Source organism: Apus apus, chromosome W, assembly GCF_020740795.1.
Source record: "Apus apus isolate bApuApu2 chromosome W, bApuApu2.pri.cur, whole genome shotgun sequence".
NCBI classification, from domain to species: Eukaryota; Metazoa; Chordata; class Aves; order Apodiformes; family Apodidae; genus Apus; species Apus apus.
Window position 1 is genome coordinate 1,742,503 of NC_067311.1, and position 17,745 is coordinate 1,760,247.

The 17,745-nt window shown below is 45.5% G+C and overlaps 1 protein-coding gene across 6 annotated transcripts in view; it reads right to left on the minus strand.

Moving 5' to 3' along the window:
• The window catches only part of LOC127395201 (polycomb group RING finger protein 3-like), a 122,788-nt gene that overhangs the window by 56,954 nt on the left and 48,089 nt on the right, over positions 1-17,745 (minus strand). The window contains exon 1 of one of the 6 annotated variants that reach the window (XM_051641789.1): positions 13,023-13,096. The exons of 4 other annotated variants lie outside the window; for them this stretch is intronic. The gene's annotated coding sequence lies outside the window, so the exon portion shown is untranslated. Of the gene's footprint in view, positions 1-13,022; positions 13,097-17,745 lie in introns of those variants that run through there. One more of the 6 variants, XM_051641785.1, reaches the window with a different exon arrangement.

Consider the following 17,745-nt stretch of genomic DNA (forward strand, 5'->3'; position numbering starts at 1 on the left):
AGAGCGTGGCCAATAGGTCAAAGGAGGTCATTCTCCCCCTCTACTCTGCCCTGGTGAGGCCACAGCTGGAATACTGCATCCAGTTTTGGGCTTCACAGTTCAAAAGAGACAGGGAGCTACTGGAGAGAGTCCAGAGGAGGGTGACAAAGATGATAGGGGGATTGGAGCATCTCTCTTATGAGGAAAGGCTGAAAGAGCTGAGACTCTTTAGCCTGGAGATGAGGAGGCTGAGGGGAGACCTTATCAATGTATACAAGTATCTAAAGGGTGGGTGCAAGGAAGATGAAGACAGGCTCTTCTCAGTAGTTCCCAGTGTCAGAACGAGGGGCAACAGGTACAAGCTGGAACATAGGAAGTTCCATTTAAACAAGACTTGACCCAAAACTGAGCCCTGGGGGACACCATTGGTGACCGGCTGCCAACTGGATCCAAACTTATTCACCACAACTCTCTGGGCTTGGCCAGCCAGCCAATTTTTTACTCAGCAGAGAGTGCACCTGTCTATGCCATGTGCCTCCAGCTTCTCTAGGAGAATGCTGTGGGAGACGGTGTCAAAGGCTTTACCAAAGTCCAGACAGACAACATCTACAGCTCTTCCCTCATCCACCAGGCAGGTCACCTAATCATAGAAGGAGATCAGGTTAGTCAAGCAGGACCTGCCTTTCCTGAAACCATGCTGGCTGGGCCTGATCCCATGGCTATCCTGCACTTACCATGTCAGCACACTCAAGATGAGACTCTCCATGATTTTCCCTGGTACTGAAGTCAGGCTGACAGGCCTGTAACTCCCAGGATCCTCCTTCAGGCCCTTCTTGTAGATGGGTATCACACTGGCAAGCCTCCAGTCATCTGGGACCTCCCCTGTTATCCAGGACTGCTGATAGATGATAGATGATAGAGAGAGGCTTAGCAATCTCCTCTGCCAGCTCCCTCAGTACCCTTGGGTGAATCCCATCTGGCCCCATAGACTTTTGAGTGTCTAGGTGCTGCAGCAGGTCTCTGACTGCATCCTTCTGGATTATAGGGGGGTTGTTCTGATGGGGAAAAAATCCCTGTGGTATGTGAAAGGAATCTGTTGGGGAAAAGTGTTTGGGTTTATCCTGCTTCAGGCAAAGGTAAACCTGTCCGGGGTGTTGCTTTTGCTCAGGGACCTGGACATACCTGGTGTGTAATGATGGAGGATGGTGAAATACAATGTGTACCTCAGGGTAATCTGACTCTGGGGGAGAATCCTTAATTTGACAGCTGGTAGAATATAGAGCCTAGGCGTAATATATATGGTCTGGAATAAGGGGTGGAATGTCCTGTTTTGAGCCAGGATTAAGCTAATTTTACTTTTACTGATTTTTCTTTCTTCAGTGAGCTCTCTTTTAAGCAGCAAGTTTTCCAGCTAGTGGGGTGATAACATAGAATCATAGAATGGTTAAGGTTGGAAGGGACCTTAATGCAGGAATGTTTATGTTACTGCCGAGACACCAAGGACACTTTGCTCTGCTTTCTATACTAAAGGAGCAGGAGTCATATCTGCAATCCTTCCATAGGGAGGAGTGGACTAGTTTAGTTTTCAATCCAAAACGTCTCTCTGCCTATTATCTCTCTCCTTTCCCTACCTGGGTGGGAAGGGGAGGGGATCGAGAGCATTATTGTTGCTGGTTTAATTGTCGATCCTGAGTCAAACCGTGACAATGGGGGTCACGTTTGCCAATCTCCAATCTAATGGGACCTCCATGGTTAGCCAGGACTGCTGGTAAATAATGGAAAGTGGCTTGGTGAGCCCCATAGACTTGTGTAGGTCTAAGTGGTGCAACAGGTCGCTAACCATCTCCTCTTGGATTATGGGGGCTTCAAATGCTCCCTATCTCTTTCTTCCAGCTCAGAGGAATGAGTACCTTTAGAAGAACTGGTCCTACTATTAAGGACTGAGCCAAAGAAGGCATTAAGTACCTCAGCCTTCTCATCCTTGATCAGTGTTTTTCCTCCTGCATCCAATAAAGGATAGAGATTGTCCTTAGCCCTCCATTTGTTGTTAATATATTTATAGAAACATTTCTTGTTATTTTTGACAGCTGCAGCAGACTGATTTCAAGTTGGACTTTGCCCTTCTGATTTTCTCCCTGCATAGCCTCACGACATCTTTGTAGTCCTCCTGAGTGGCCTGTCCCTTCTTCCAAAGGCCATAAACTCTCCTTTTTTCACTGAGTAGCAGCCAGATCTCTCTATTCAGCCAGGCTGGTCTTCTTCCATGCAAGTTTGTCTTTTGGCACATGGGGACGGCCTGCTTTTGCACCTTTAAGACTTCCTTCTTAAAGAGCATCCAGCCTTCCTGGACTCCTTTGCCCTTCAGGGTTGTCTTCCAAGGGACTCTGTCAATCAGTCTTCCAAACAGGCCAAAGTCTGCCCTCCAGAAGGCCAAGGTGGCAGTTCTGCTAACCCTCCTCCTTACATCTCCAAAAATAGATAATTCAATAATTTCATGATCAATGGCCCCAAGACAACCTCCAACCATCCTGTCACCCACAAGTCCTTCTCTGTTCCCAAGCAACAGGTCCAGCAGGGCACTTTCCCTAGTTGGCTCCCTCACCAGCTGTGTCAGGAAGTTATCTTCCACACACTCCAGGAACCTCCTAGGCTGTTTCCTCTCTGCTGTGTTATATTCCCAGCAGACATCTGGGAAGTTGAAGTCCCCCACGAGAACAAAGGCTAGCAATCATGAGACTTCTCCCAGCTGCTTACAGAATATTTTCTCTGCCTCTTCATTCTGGTTGGGTGGTCTATAACAGATTCCCACCATGATATCTGCCTTGTTGGCCTTCCCCCTGCTTCTTACCCATAAACACTCAACCCTATTATCACCATCATTAAGCTCTAGACAATCAAAACACTCCCTTACCTACAAGGGCCACCCCACTGCCTCTCCTGCCTTGCCTATCCCTTCTGAAGAGTTTGTAGCCATCTACTGCAGCATGTGAGTTGTCCCATCACTTTTCTATGATGGCAACTATATCAGAATTTTCCTGCTGCACAATGGCTTCCGGCTCCTCTTATTTGTTGCCTATGCCAAGTGCATTAGTATAAATGCACTAAATCCACAGTTGGGCTGATAGTTCTTGTGAGAAGCCCTAACTCCTAGCTGACTGTTCTCAGGCACTTCCATGGTAACTAACCCACCATGTGAGTTGTCCCACCATGTTTTAGTTATTCCTATGATATCTTAACATGTCATTTTGGACACCCACACCCCCGCCCCTCCCCCCAAGTCCTTTAGTTTAAAGCATGCCTCACCAAGATGGCCAGCCTGCTTCCAAAGATTCTCCTGCCTCTTTTAGACAGGTGAAATCCATCCCTCCCTAGCAGGCTATAGTTCTTGAAGAAGGCTCCATTCCTGTAAAAGCCAAAACCCTCACGACAACACCAGCCACGTAGCCAGGAGTTGATATGCATTACGCATCTATACCTGTCTGCTACTAATCCTCTAACTGATAAAATGGAGGAAAAGATAATTTGGGCACCAATATTCTTCACTTTCTTCCCCAGAGCTTTTTAGTCCTTGATTTTGCCCAGGTTCAGGCAAAGAATAACAGTCCGTGCTCTTTACAAATTTTGGTACCCTCTCAGCAACATCTCTGATCTTAGCTCCTGAAAGGCAGTAGACTCCTCTTGACTCTCTGTCAAGTTGGCAGATGGGCACCTCAGTGCCTTTTAAGAAAAAGTCACCCACTACAAGCACTCACCGTTTCTTTTTATGGTGTTCACTGTGTGCTGGTACAGTTACTCATTGCAACCCTTGCTTGTTGGCTTCTCTAGGAGTTAAGAATAGAACAGAATAGAACAGAAGAATAGAATAGAATAGAATAGAATAGAATAGAATAGAATAGAATAGAATAGAACTATTCAGGTTGGAAAAGACCCTTGGGATCACCAAGTCCAACCATCATCCCTACTCTACAAAGTTCTCCCCTAAACCATATCCACCAACACCACATCCAAACGACCCTTAAACACATCCAGGGATGGTAACTCAACCACCTCCCTGAGCAGCCTATTCCAGTGTCTGACCACTCTTTCTGTGAAAAAAAAATTCCTAATGTCCAGTCTAAACCTACCCTGTTGCAGCTTGAAGACATTCCCTCTTGTTCTGTTGCTAATTACATGTGAGAAGACACCAGCACCAACCTCTCTACAATGTCCTTTCAGGTAGTTGTAGACTGATGAGGTCTCCCCTCAGCCTCCTTTCTCAAACTAAACACTCCAAGCTCCTTCAAGCGTTCTTCATAAGACTTATTCTCTAGGCCCTTCGCCAGCTTCATTGCCCTCCTCTGTACTCGCTCCAGCACCTCAATATCTCTCTTGAATTGAGGTGCCCAAAACTGGACACAAGACTCCAGGTGTGGCCTCACCAGTGCTGAGTACAGGGGGACAATCACCTCTCTCCTTCTGCTGGTCACACTATTTCTAATACAAGCCAGGATGCCATTGGCTTTCTTGGCCACCTGGGCACACTGCTGGCTCATATTCAGCTGCTTGTCAATTAGAACCCCCAGGTCCTTTTCTGCCAGACAGCTTTCCAGCCACACTTCCCCAAGCCTGTAGCGTTGCATGGGGTTGTTGTGGCCCAAGTGCAGGACCCGGCACTTGGCCTTGTTGAAGCCCATACCATTAAGATTAGCCCAACAATCTAATCTATCCAAGTCTCTCTGTAGAGCCTCCCTATCCTCATGCAGATCAACACTCCCGCCTAGCTTGGTGTCATCTGCAAACTTACTGATAATACACTCTATGTCCTTATTGAAATCATCAATAAAGATGTTAAACAGAAACGGTCCCAACACTGAGCCCTGAGGAACACCACTTGTGACCGGCCGCCAGCTGGATTTGACTCCATTGACCACCACTCTTTGGGCCCGACTGTCCAGCCAGTGCTTGATCCAACAGATCGTATGCTCATCCAGGCCATGAGCAGCCAGGGTTTTTTTATGAGAGTTCCATGGGGAACAGTGTCATATGCTTTTTGGAGGTCCAGATAGACAATATCCATAGCCTTTCCCTCGTCCAATAGTCGGGTCATCAGGTCATAAAAGGAGATCAGGTTCGTCAGGCAGGACCTGCCTTTCATAAACCCATGCTGACTGGGCCTGATCCCCTGGTTGTCCTCTATATGGCTTCTAATGACACTCAAGATGATCTGCTCCATGACCTTCCCTGGTACCAAGATCAGACTGACAGGTCTATAGTTTCCTGGATCCTCTTTTTTGCCTTTCTTATAGATGGGTGTTACATTTGCTACCCTCCGGTCCATTGGGACCTCCCCAGTTAGCCAGGACTTCAGGTAAATAATGGAAAGTGGCTTGGTGATCACATCTGCCAACTCTTTCAGCACCCTTGGATGCAACCCATCCGGTCCCATAGACTTGTGTGCGTCTAAGTGGTGTAGTAGGTCTCTGATCACTTCCTCTTTAATTGTGATGACCTCATTCTGCATCCCCTCCCTGTCTCCTAGCTCATGTGGCTGGGTATCCATGGAGCAGCTGGTTCCACTGCTAAAGACTGAGGTGTTGAGCACCTCAGCTTTTTCCTCATCCTTTGTTACTAAGATTCCCTTTGCATCCAATAAAGGATGGAGATTTTCCCTAATCCTCCTTTTGCTGTTAATGAACTTACAGAAACATTTTTTATTATCCCTAACAGCTGTACCTAGTTTGAGCTCTAGCTGGGCTTTGGCTCTCCTAATTTTCACCCTGCACAGGTTCACTTCATCTTTATAGACTTCATGGGTGACCTGTCCCCTCTTCCAAAGGTCATAGACTCTCTTTTTGTTCTTAAAGTCCAGCCAAAGGTCCCTTTTTAGCCAGACTGGTCTCCTACCTCGCTTACTGGTTTTTCAGCACACGGGGACAGCAGCTTCTGTGCCTTTAAGACTTCTTTCTTAAAGTACGTCCAGCCTTCCTGGACTCCTTTATCCTTCAAGGCAGCCTCCCAAGGGACTTTGTCAATCAGTCTTCTGAACAGGTCAAAGCTTGCCCTCTGGAAGTCTAAAGCTTCTTATCTGTTTTTTGTAGTGATTCTGGAGGGTGGAGGTTGAATCAGAGTCCTGCTTTGGTAAGTGACCAGGGTCCAGGGTGGTGTCCTCTACGGGGACATGGATCTGGAACCATGCATCAATCTCTATCTCAGATCCACTAATACTAAGCAGCCTTTTAACTGTTTCTTGCAACTCAGCCACCTGAAGTAATAGATCATTAACTTGTGCACACCTTGTGCAAGTACTTTTCACCAGGAGAAGGGTCTTGGTGCTCCCTGCAGCATGTTGCTTGTACTGAAGTCTCCTTCACTGCCAGTTCAGTCTGGATGGATGGATGGATGGATGCTTCGGCTAACTCAGAGGCTTTCTCGGTAGTAACACGTGTTTTGGCTCTGAGGCAAGTGCCCACCATATTGCCAGAGACCGAGAGCTTTTCCCTGGGCTGTGGACTTACCAGCAGAGTGCAAGGCACTCCCGGTATGTCCTCCCGCTCGAACTGTCACGCAAACTGCCGCGCCCCCCTCTGTTTGCCCGCCACGCAAACTGCTGCGCCGTGCCCCGCTTCGGCTGACGCGCCACACTGTTCACAGCGCTCCCTAGGGTGACGTGGTGTCTGTTGCTCTAGCAACCCCCAGATCTCATCAGCGGCTCCCGCGAGAGCTGCCGGCTCCTGGTATTTCCCTACTACAAGGAAACCAACCTCAGGAAAAAAAACCCTGTTTGACGAGATCTGCCGCACCGCTGCAGATCGACCCGGCTTTGGAGCAGCTCCTCTCGGCGAATGAAACATCCAAATGTTATAAAGACAAACAATGAATACTGCTTATTTATCTTCATCCATCAAAATCAAAGGCATAGCCTGCAATTGTTATAGGTGAATCATAGAATTAATTTGCTGATCAAATGTGAATGTATGTAATTGAGTGTTAAGCTGCAATGTTTGTTAAATGTTTGTAGTTATGTTCTGTTATATAATGGTTAATGTTGGAAGTTATACCTTGTTATGTAATGCTAAATGCTGACAGCCATATCAGGTATATAGAACTATAAGTTATATAACCTTGGTGTATAGAACCATAAGTTATATAACATTTTGATTGACTGCGCAAGTCCTGGAGAGTAGCGGCAACAACGCAGAGGATGGAATTTTCCGAGAGAGGGGTGGACCCCCCCCCGAAACGGCAGGAAAAGGATAGAATTTTCCGAGAGAGGGGTGGACCCCCCCCCCCCGAAACAGCGGGAAGAGGATGAAGGGGTGGACCTCCGGAACGGCGGGAAAAAGAACTGTATAAAAAGGACCCCGCGCGGAGCCGCTTGCGCGCCGTTGGCAGAGCACAGACACTCCGGTCGCCCAGCGCTGTTTGCTCATTTATCTCAAATAAATAAATTAATGTCTAAATTATTTTTCTGGCTGATTATTGCCGATTACACAATTATTAGTTTTGCTTTTATATTGCTTAAGGAAATTATAAACACTATGGTACAAATGTCTTTACAGCAATAGGCGAAAACCAGAATGCAATGCAACTGAACAATCTCTCAGCACCTCCTTTGGGTACTTTTTTTACTGCATTCAGAGAAAATGTACTAGCATTTTAACTTTTATTTTATTTACAGGAGTACCCAAACTGCTAGAACTGGTCTTAGTAACTTGATAGATTGGCAAACTGTAGTTCTCATCCATACCAAATGTTTTTTTAATGCAAGACAAGAAGTTAATCTTCTCTCATGAGAGTCCAAAACAGGGGTGAACACTGTTAAAGGATGTGATAAGGCTGCTACTTCCTGCCTGTCTGCTGGAGACAAGCCCAGGGGTCTCTGTCCCAAGCCAATGGATGTAGCTGCTGCTTTCCTGTTTGCAGGTTCAACCAGTAATAAGGCTGAGTGTGTATCCCAGAGATGTGAGCACGTGCACACACACTCTCACAGAGGACATTAACATGGCCAGCTACACAAACTGCCACAGACAGGGTGCAACAACACCCACATATAACGCTACCAGAACTCACATAAAACATAAGTACAGCTAGCCAAATTTCCCTCTCCTCTCTGGCTGATTAGGATTGAAGTTCACTAGTGAAAACACATGTATCCTCACTCTCTAGATTCACAAGCACACACACGTTCAGAGTTCCCTCGAATATCAGCACGGCCCCTTTGTCCATCTAATATCCATGCTCAGATCCTGAGCCCTCTTATCCACTATATTGGTGTCCTACTTGCCAGTTAGTCTAGTTTGATACTCACTAGCAAACAGGTGCATGCACTCACAGTCATCTCACAGGCACCCCCACACTCTCAAATCCCTCCAATATCAGCACTGGCCCTTTGCCAGTCTGATACCCCTGCCAAGATCCTGGGCATCCTACTTAATGGATAGTTCAGCTTGAAGTTTGCTATCCAATTACAGAGGCACATGCACACACACATGCACAGCAGGTTAGGGTGAAATACAAACATTCCAACCCCCTAGTAGCTGACACCTAGACAAATGAGCCCTGTGACCTGCCAACCCCACTTCAGCTACTGATGCTGTGATCCTCACTCACTTCACTCACCCTGGTCTCCCCAGCAGCTGGCACCCAGGACACAAACAGGCCCTATGACCCATGGTCCAGGCCAAACAGCTGATACCAATACACTCACCCACTCTAGTTGCTAGCACCGAGACTCCCACTGACTCTAGCTGCTGGCACAACAGGCCCAGGGGTGCATATACTCCCAGTCTGACTCCAATTGCTGGACCCGTATTCACTCATACCCCAATAGCTGGCAAACTCCAGACACATGCTCCTTAGATCCATGGCCCCTCCAACTACTAATGTTGAGGCTCTCACTCACTCCAGCCACCTAAAAGGAGAACAATAAGTTCAAACCTACTGAGAGCAAGGAAGTTTTGCTGGAATTAATAAAATGTCTCAAAATTAAAATGATTTTTTTTCTTCAAAATAAGGTTTTAAAATATTCAAGGCTTTGACAAAATTTTTCCTGCTATGTTTAATAAAATAAACTAGCAAAAAACACCTTCATTGTTCAACAGAAATATTTAGCGCAAAATTTACAATTGCTTTAATAAGTGAAGTCATGACTAGCAGCATGCATAGCCTCTGTATGAGAGAGTTAAGCTATTTGTGAAGGCATTAGATTTTTCATTATTACAGCCATTTCTCAAATACTCTTATCTGAGCAGTACTCTTAAACCATTTTCCCCATATGGGGGAAGCTACCAGAAGAGAGCGCTACAAAGTTCATAGAGCAGGTAAACAGGTTAATTAATTAATTTTAATCAAGTGGAAGGAAATACCTACAATCTGATCTGAATAGGGACGTCCAGAAAACAAAAGGCATAATATAATACTGTTTAAATAAGAGAGAATAAAAAAAAGGAATATTGATAGCAAGTAAATATTATGCCTCTCCAGATGCTGAGAAACCTGCTTTCATGCAGCATTGGATAGACCCCAAATGTATTATCCCACAGCATGCTGTGCAGATCCTGTCCATAGAGCAGCTCCTGCTCTCTCCCATGCCATGGTGCCTTTTATTTTTGCAACAAACAGAATTATATATATATTCTCCTGAGGAGTTAGAATGTTATCTCTTTGATAACTTCGAGCAGCACACAGCACAGGGCAGCATGGGGCATTCCAGTAGATTTCTTTATAGCTGCTACTGATGCTGACCTATGGGCCCTAAGTACAAGGCCCAATAGAGAAAATATTACCTGCTCAAGAACACTAAATACTTGAATACAATGTCTTCCACAAGGCTCTCAATACAGGCACTCAGTGCCTTTTTTTATATATCAGTTTTCACAGGAAGGTCTGCCCCCAGGCCTCATAAGTCCCTTGGCCTAGCAGCAGAAACTGAGGGAGTAAAGCATTATCCACAGAAGGAGAAGGAAGAATTCAAATCACAGAATCATAGGCTGGTTTGGGTTGGAAGGGACCTTAAAGATCATCTATTTCCAACCCCCCTGCATGGGCAGGGACACCTCCCACTAGACCAGGTTGCTCAAGGCCCCACCCAACCTGGCCTTGAACACCTCCAGGGAGGTGGCATCCACCACTTCCCTGGGCAACCTGTTCCAGCGTCTCACCACCCTCCCAGTGAAGAATTTCTTTCTAAGATATAATAAAAATCTACCCTCTTTCCATTTGAAACCATTCCCCCTTGTCCTATTGCTACATGCCCTTGCAAAAAGTCCATCCCCAGCTTTCCTGTAGGCCCCCTTCAGGTACTGGAAGTCTGTTATAAACTCTCCCTGGAGCCTTCTCTTCTCTAGGCTGAACAGCCCCAACTCTCTCAGCTTGTCTTCATAGGAGAGGTGCTCCAGCCCTCTCATCATCATCTTCGCAGCCCGCCTCTGGACTTGCTCCAACAGATCCATGTCCTTCCTGTGTTGGGGATTCCAGAACTGGACACAGTACTCCAGGTGGGGTCTCACAAGAGTGGAGTAGAGGGGCAGAATCACCTCCCTCAACCTGCTGGCCACGCTTCTTTGGATGCAGCCTAGGACACAGTTGGCTTTCTGGGCTGCAAGCACACATTGCCAGGTTATGTTGAGCTTTTCATCAACCAACACCCCTACGTCCTTCTCCTCAGGGCTGCTCTCAATCCATTCTCCGCCCAGCCTGCAATTGTGCTTGGGGATTACCCCAACCCACGTGCAGCACCTTGCACTTGTCGTGGTGCACGACTCCAGCGTGTCGACTGCACCACACAGCTTGGTGTTATCTGCAAACTTGCTGAGGGTGCACTCAATCCCACTGTCCATGTTGCCAATGAAGATGTTAAACGACGCTGGTCCCAAAACTGACCCCTGAGGAATCCCACTCATCACTGATCTCCACTTGGACATTTACCTGTTGACTGCAACTCTTTGAGTGTGACCATCTAGTAATTTCCTTATCCACCAAGTGATCCATCCATCAAGTCCATGTCTCTCTAGAGACAAGAATGTCATGCGGGATAGTGTCAAATGCTTTGCACGCAAGTCCAGGTAGATGACATCGGTTGCTCTTCCCTTATCCACCAACACTATAACCACACCATAGAAGGCCACCACATTTGTCAGGAACTATTTGCCCTTGGTGAACCCTTGTTGACTGTCACCAGTGACCTCCTTATTTTCCATGTGCCCTAGCATAGTCTCCAGGAGAATCTGCTCCATGATCTTGCCGGGCACAGAGGTAAGACTGTCTGGCCTGTAGTTTCCTGGGTGATCTTTTTTTTCCTCTTTAAAAATGGGGGTGATGTTTCCCCTTTTCCAGTCCGTGGGAACTTCACCAGACTGCTATGATTTCTCAAATATGATGGAAAGTGACTCTGCAACTTCATCCACCAGTTGCCTCAGGAGGCACGGGTGGATCTCATCAGGTCCCATGGACTTCAGGTTCCTTAGATGGTCTTGAGCCTGATCTTCTCCTACCGTGCGTGGCTCTTCATTCTCCCAGTCCCTGCCTTTGCCTTCTGTGACTTGGACGTTGTGATTTGAGCACTTGCCGATGAACGGTGAGGCAAAAAACCCATTGAGAACCTCAGCCTTCTCCGTATCCCGCATGACCAGGTCTCCTGTTTCTTCCTTCTGGAGAGCAACCACATTTTCCCTAGTCTTCCTTTTATCACTGACGTACCTGTAGAAGCTTTTCTTGTTGCCCTTGGTGTCCCTGGCCAGATTTAATTCTATTAGGGCTTTAGCTTTACTAACCTGATCCCTGGCTGCTCAAACAGCTTCTTTGTACTCTTCCCAGGCGACCTATCCTTGCTTCCACTCTCTGTAGGCTTCCTTTTTACATCCAAGTGTGGCCAGGAGCTCCTTGTTCATCCATGCAGGCCTCGTGGTTTTTTTGCCCGAGTTCCTCTTCGTTGGAATGCATCTCTCCTGAGCTTGGAGGAGGCGATCCGTGGATATTAACCAGCTTTCTTGGGCCCCTCTTCCCTCCAGGGCTTTATCCCATGATACCCTACCAAGCAGGCTCCTGAAGAGGCCCAAGTCTGCTCTCCTGGAGCCCAGGGTAGCAAGCTTGCTGTTTGCCCTCCTCGCTGCCCTAAGGATCTTGAACTCCACCATCTCATGGTCACTGCAACCAAGGCTTCCCCTGAGCTTCACATTTCCCACCTCCCTGGTGGCCCCTCCTTGTTGGTGAGAACAAGGTCCAGCATAGCACCTCTCCTTGTTGGCTCCTCTATCACTTGCAGAAGGAAGTTAGCATCAACGCATTCCAGGAACCTCCTGGATTGCTCATGCCCTGCTGTGTTGTTCCTCCAACAGATATCAAGGTGGTTGAATTCCCCCATGAGGACCAAGGCTTGTGAATGTGAGGCTACTCCTATCTGTCTATAAAGGTTCTCATCTGCTCAGTTGTTCTGGTTGGGTGCCCTGTAGCAGACCTCCACTATAATGTCCCCTTCCCCTACCCTCCCTTTAATCCTGACCCATAAGCTCTCAGTCAGCTCCTCATCCACCCTGCAGGCAGAGCTCCATGCACTCCAGCACTTCCTGGGCTGCAAGTGCACATTGCCAGATCATGTTGAGCTATCAACACCCCCAGGTCCTTCTCCTCAGGGCTGTTCTCAATCCATTCTCTGCCCAGCCTGTAATTGTGCTCGGGGAACACTTAAATTGCACACACGCACAAGCTCATAGAAACAGCTGGGGCACTGAGGGAGCCCTTCCATGTTGCTTCAAGGGCACAGTGTACCATCTTTGAAAAGTCATGGAAATTGGAGTGGTTCCTGACAACTGGAAAAACACAAAGGTCATACCCATTTTCAAGAAGGACAATAAGAAGGATCCAGGGAAGCCTCACCTCAGTCCCTGAGAAGGTTATGTAGCAAATCCTCCTGGAATCCATGTCCAGGCACATTAAGAACAAGAAGGTGATTTGGAACAGCCAGCATTGATTTACCAAAGGCTAATTGTGCATGACCAATCTGATAGCTTTCTACAAATGACATGACGGGTTTTGTGGACAAGGAGAGAGCAGTGAATATTGCTTACCTTGATGTAGCAAGGCCTTTGAAATGGTCTCTCATAGTATCCCTGCAGCCAAATTGGTGAGGCATGGACTGGGTAAGTGGACTAGAAAGTAGGAAGAAAATTGGCTGGACCATCAAGTTCAAAGGGTTGTGATCAGCAGTAAAGTCCAATTGACAGCCTGTTACTAGTGACGTTCCTCAGGGATCAATATCGAGGCCAGTGTTGTTCAACATCTTTATTAGTGACCTGGATGATGGGACAGAGTGCGCTCCCAGAAAGTTTACAGATGACACCAAATTGGGGACAGTAGTCAATATGGCTGGAGGGAAAAGGAAAGGAGACCAGTGGGTTGAACTGAAAACAGATTTAATAGAATAATAAAAATGAACTAATATTAACCCCAATGCTAATATAAGATACAAAGTTATACTCAGCTCCAGATAGTAGTCGTGAGCTGTGCGCTTCTAGCGGTGAAGGCTGAATGCCCAACACTGCGAGCGTGACGGCTCCAGTGAGAATGCAGTGGTCACAACAAGTGGAGGAGTAGGCCTCAGGCATGGGATGACTGATGAGACAGATGGGACCCTCTCAGGAAGGCAGTCATGGTAGAAGTCTCAAAAATCCCCACAAACTTCCCAATTTATAGTGAAGGTGACATTTACGGTATGGAATACTTTGGTTAGCCAGCTTGGGTCAGCTGCCCTGGGCTTCACCCCTCCTAGCCCACTGCACCTGCATGGTTCAAAACTACCCTCGATCTTGGTCACTACAGAAACCTGCCTACCAGAGCATCTTATCTCTTTTGTTCTCACTGAATTGGACTCCGCAGTCTCTCAAAAGTACAGCTTCTCAGAACAGAAAAAGTATTTTAAAATTCTGTCCCAGCAAAACCAGGACACACCCACAAAGCACAAAATACACAGCAACCAGGATAATTTATTTGGGTCAGGCCCACACAATACAAAACATAGAATAAGCATAATGATTTTTTCATATTCATGAAAGAAACTGATAACTAGAAAATGTCCATTTATGAAACTTTATTTCTGATCATCACACTGGAATCCTGCATGACAGTTAAACAAGTTTTCTTTGTTGGGTGATTAAAAGCTGTCTTAGAACTGGATGCCTCTCTGCCCTTCAGTGTTTCTAAAATACTTTATCCACAGCACAGAGGTGCACCTTTCTGGTTTTCCACTCATTACAAACATAGACGAAAGAAAACACGAGTTTATATTGCAACACTGCAGCAAAAAAGTACTGAGAATAGAGAAAATACTGGGTGTCCACTAATCAAGGATTTTACCTCTGCACGAGATAATGACAAAATCAAAAGCAAACACTTAATACGGTTTTGTTACCAAGGTCTTTCCAAGCAATGTTGAAAATTTGAGAAGGTAGAAAGCTACAAATCCATTCAAGAGAAAAAAATAAAACAAAACAAAACCCCCACTTTCTCCAAAAAGACAACAGGAATATGATTACATCGCAAAAGCAACTTCATGCTCCTTAAATGAGAAAATCCTGACACTGAAGGGCATACACAAGGAACAGTAGCTGCAAATTTAGGGCAGACAAATAAGACAGGAGTTTGGTCATCTAATAATTTCAAATGAAGCTGCAATGTCCTTCTGAAATAGTTTTGCATCAAAGGAGATATTTGGCAAAATAAATTCTCCCATTTGCAACAGATCCACATTAGGAAAGATGGTTTCATGGTTTCATAAGCACTATAAAATAATTTAAAACTGATATTACTGTCGTTTTGGGGTTACTGTACAGTAGCTCTACATGCATAAAGTACTTTTATGCATATTTGTCCTGGTTTTGGCTGTGACAGAGCTAATTTTCTTCTTAGTTGCTTGAATAGTGCTACATTTTGGATTTAGTATGAGAAGAATCTTGATAACATAATGATGTTTTTAGTGGTTGCTAAGAAATCAAGGGCTTTTCAACTTCCCATGCATTGCTAGTGTGTGGGTATACAAGAAGTTGGGAGGAGAGACCTTGACAGGCTTTTTTACCTATTAAACTGTCTTTATCTCACTTTTACTCTTTTGATTCTCTCCCCCATCCCACCGGGGGTAGGTGAGTAAGCGGCTGTATGGGGCTTAGTTGCCAGCTGGGGTTAAATCATGACAATATTGTAACCATGCTATGCTTTATTATAGTATTAAAGTTTAATCAGAACTTTTGTTTGGAAAACCTTTACACCTTTCAACTCCCAAATCCAATCTTCACAATGTTTTCTCACAACAAAACCTGACAGAAAACGCTATCATTTTAACCTGATATCTGGTTGCCTTGATTATCAAAGTTTTGTAATCTGATCACTGTATTGTTCAAAGCAGCTCTTATTTCACATGGAGTCTTACTCAAGCAGCACGTACCACACAAGTAGGTTTGCTTTAAAAGCTTAGGGACACTTTAGGAATGACTCAAGGCACAAAGCAAGAGGCTGGACTGCACAATCATGAGAGTTGTAAATTCTCTTTGGCAGCAGCAAGACAATAGCTTCGCTCCACTGTTTGTGAAGCCAATCTCCAACACAGTTAAAACAAGGTGCGTTCCAGCTGCCTCATTTCAATTAAAATGTATTAGACTGTTCAAACCATTAATTACTTGGGATAGGGTCTTGGCTCAGCTCTGAAGAACAGCCTAACTCTCTTTTGGGTGCTGAATAAGCCCTACCACACAAGAGAAGGGGAAAACTTTTCTACAACATTATTGTTGCAGTAAAACAATTTCTGACCAACTAGATTTGGCCCTACTACACCAGTTTTCTATTTTTTACAAACGATCACTAGCTCATCAAATTACTCTCTGTATTCTTCTATTTCCTCTATTTAGAGCTGAGAAAATAAGGACCTCAGCCCACTCCGCCCCCTCGGATCCTTATCTCAATCTCTGTACGTGCAGACCATATGCAGACCATCAGTGTTGTCTCCATCCTCTCAGGCAGGCCGTTTGGGATGCAAATGAGGCTTTGTTTAGGGGTTACAATGGGGTTTCGACACCAATTCTAGCAAGTATAGGTCCTGAGGGCTGGTCTCTCACACTAAACAGAATTATTTCTTGAGGCGGCAGGCTTTTGAAGGAAAAAAAAAACGTTATTTTTTTTGTGCACTACTCCAAAACGCAATCTTGAAAAAATATTTGAGAAAGAATTTGTAATATACTAGGCAGGTAATGTTACAAAGCATTCTTTGTTCAGACTTCCGTCAGAAATTAAAAGCCATAGAATAACAGAATCGTCAAGGTTGGAAAAGACCTTCAAGATCATCAAGTCTAACCATCCACCCTACAACCCCTAACCACTAAGCCATCTTATGAAACACCATGTCTACCCCTTTTTTGAACATCTCCAGGGATGGTGCCTCCACCACCTCCCCGGGCAGCCTGTCCCAAGGCCTTACCACTCTTTCTGTGAAGAAACTTTTTTCTAATATCCAGCCTGAACCTCCCCTGGCACAGCTTGACCCCATTTCCTCTTGTCCTGGTCACCAGGGAGAAGAGGCCAACACACGCCTCACTACAACCTCGTTTCAGGTAGTTGTAGAGAGCAATGAGGTCTCCCCTCAGCCTCCTCCAGGCTGAACAGCCCCAGGTCCCTCAGCCTCTCATAAGGCCGGTTCTCAAGACCCCTAATCAGCCTAGTTGCCCTTCTCTGCACCCTCTCCAGCACCTCAGTGTCCTTCTTGTACTGTGGCGCCCAAAACCGCACACGGTACTCGAGGTGCAGCTTCACCCAAGGCCGAGTATAGGGGCAGGATCACCTCCTTGGCCCTGCTGCTCACACTATTCCTGATGCAGGCCAGGGTGCTGTTGGCCTTCTTGGCCACCTGGGCACACTGCCGGCTCGTGTTCAGCAAAAATGGCAAGAGGAAATTGTTCTGAAAAGGGGAAGGTGGAGTGAGAACTAGATTCACCAACTTGCTTATCAGCCAGAATTCTCAATTTTCTTCTCCTACTCCAGATATTTCAATTACGTATTTGACCTTAAAGGTCTCAAAACAATATTATCTGTATTTTTCCCTTACTGCTTAGTGCTCAACAGGGTTTTCACTTAAATGAACAGAAGTAGTGAAAAATGTTTTTTAAATTGCCTATTCCTAGTCCCTTAATTCAACCTTGGACAAAGTAAGCAATTACCAATTACCCTTAATCAGCACCAGATGCAGCATTAACCACCAGGTTTGCTTATTCTACCTAGCATGGGAATATATTGCCTTGTGATGTTTCCCATCTCAGCTCTACATATAATCATTTCACCACATGTTAAAAATTTGACTTTGTAGAAATATCTGAATAGAACAAAATATATGACCTTACAGAATAGATCAATCAAACCATTCTTCCTTAATGAATGATAGCAACTGTACTCTCCAGTCTCTGAATAGTTTATTCTCAATTAATTTGTAAAACCGTTCTGCATCTAAATTATTCTACAAAACTCCCCAAAACCCCTTAAAACAAGGCATGGATGTCAAGTTTTATACACAAGGAAAATAGTGCTAGATAAGGCTGAAGAAAAAGTTGATGGAGAAAACAGCTAGCAGTTTCTACCTTGAAAGTACACAAAAAGAGCTAACACCTCATTGACAGTGAACTGAGACAAAATAATATACTGGGGTGGCAGGAATGAAATCAGTAGGGAAGTGACCATAAGACCAATTTTTGGTAAGAAACTACATGAAAAAGTAATACAGAAGTAAGTAAGTGCTACATTGTTATTATGCAGTTG